Source organism: Canis aureus, chromosome 4 (assembly GCF_053574225.1).
Source record: "Canis aureus isolate CA01 chromosome 4, VMU_Caureus_v.1.0, whole genome shotgun sequence".
NCBI classification, from domain to species: Eukaryota; Metazoa; Chordata; class Mammalia; order Carnivora; family Canidae; genus Canis; species Canis aureus.
In genome coordinates this window covers 22,330,045-22,331,569 of record NC_135614.1, presented here as the reverse complement: position 1 = coordinate 22,331,569, position 1,525 = coordinate 22,330,045, and the positions used below count along the sequence as shown (strand labels likewise).

The 1,525-nt window shown below is 50.2% G+C and overlaps 1 pseudogene; it reads left to right on the top strand.

Moving 5' to 3' along the window:
- Window positions 1–485: 485 nt before the first annotated feature.
- Window positions 486–1,177, top strand: LOC144311819 (large ribosomal subunit protein mL40 pseudogene; annotated as a pseudogene).
- The last annotated feature ends 348 nt before the right edge of the window (window positions 1,178–1,525 follow it).

Here is a 1,525-nt window from a genome sequence, read left to right as displayed (position 1 = left end):
TGCGGGACTTGATCCCAGGCCCCCAGGTTCACAACCTGAGCCGAAGGCAGACGCTCAACCACTGAGCCACCCAGGTGCCCCAGTTTTTAAACACTGTAGCAGAAGACAGTGGGCAGTAATGAGGCTGTTGCTGAAAATCTAATGATAATTGTGACCTGGACCCAGTGGGGATGGACAGAGGGCATATGGATCCAGGCACTATGACCAACAAAAGTTTTTTATAACAAAGTGTGACAAAGACTATATGGGATTCCAACTTGTGTTGAAGGCACATGACATCTCTATTCATCCCTGTTTTCCGTGGGTCAGGGGTCTTCAGAGTCCCTCAGCCTCATGGTGTCATTTTAGTGAAACTAAATGCGAGTAACCCGAGTTGATATCATGAGGCCAGTCAGCCGTAATTTCTAGTGGAGCCAACCTTGTAACAGGGTCAGGCTATGCTCAGCTATTCTGAGGTGAGCACAGGGGGTGGGGTGGTGGGCATTTGCAAGCCATCTCAAGTGGTCGAGCCCAGGGTCGATATTAATGGTCAAGAAGGCCATTGGGGGTGAATGGCCTGCGTCTGGAAAGAGCCAGTTGGCTGCCAGAGGGGCCGTGGCCTTCGTGGCTCTGGGAGCCTCCGCCCACGCTCTATGCCTGCAGAGCTGGCTTCTGGGAACTGGGCAGGCACAGATGAGAGACATCCACCGGCGAGCTTCATTGTTGTCCTTCTGGGAACTCATCCCCATGAGAGCAAAACCTCTGCAAAAGAAGAAAAAGGTAGATCCTAAAAAAAGACCAAGCAGCAAAGGCCCATTTGAAAAAAAAAGGATCAGACAACTGGAGAAAGCCAGCTAGGAACTAATTCCCACTGACAATTTTATTATACCTGTGAGGCTCTTAGAGAAAACAAGACGGCAGCCTCTCCTGGAGCTTCCCTTTGAAGAGAGTGAGTGGAGAGCTCTGCTTCTGAGGAAGTGGTCCCTACAAGCATGGAGAGCATGAGATGGAAGGATCCCATTACGCCAATGCCTGAGGCCCAAGAGCTCCATGCAGAGGCCACCAAGCAGGACTTCAATTTGCTCCCCTCTGAGAGAGAAGGGCCGGGTCACAGGCCACCAGTGTGCAGCTACCAGCCCCTGAAGGTGGGTACCCCGACATTACCAAGGTGTACACACAGGTCGACTTTAAGAGGTAGAGCTGTTGGCAGCTGCCCGAAACCACCAGGGTTCAAGTCTGCTTGTCACAGAACCAGGCATGCTGTGAATAAATATGTTTAATAAAGGCACCTGGGTGGCTCTGTCGGTTGAGCATCTGACTCCTGATTTCGGCTCAGGTCATGACCTCAGGGTCCCTGCATCAGGCTCTGCATTCGGCAGAGTCTGCTTCTCCCTCTCACTCCACTCCTACCCCCACTCACACACACTCTCTGTCTCTCTCTCTCTCAAATCAATAAGTAAATCCTTTAAATTAAAAAAAAAAAAAAAAAAAAAAAAAGGCCATTTGGCCTGAAAAGCACATGCTAATGTATCTATTCTCAATGAAG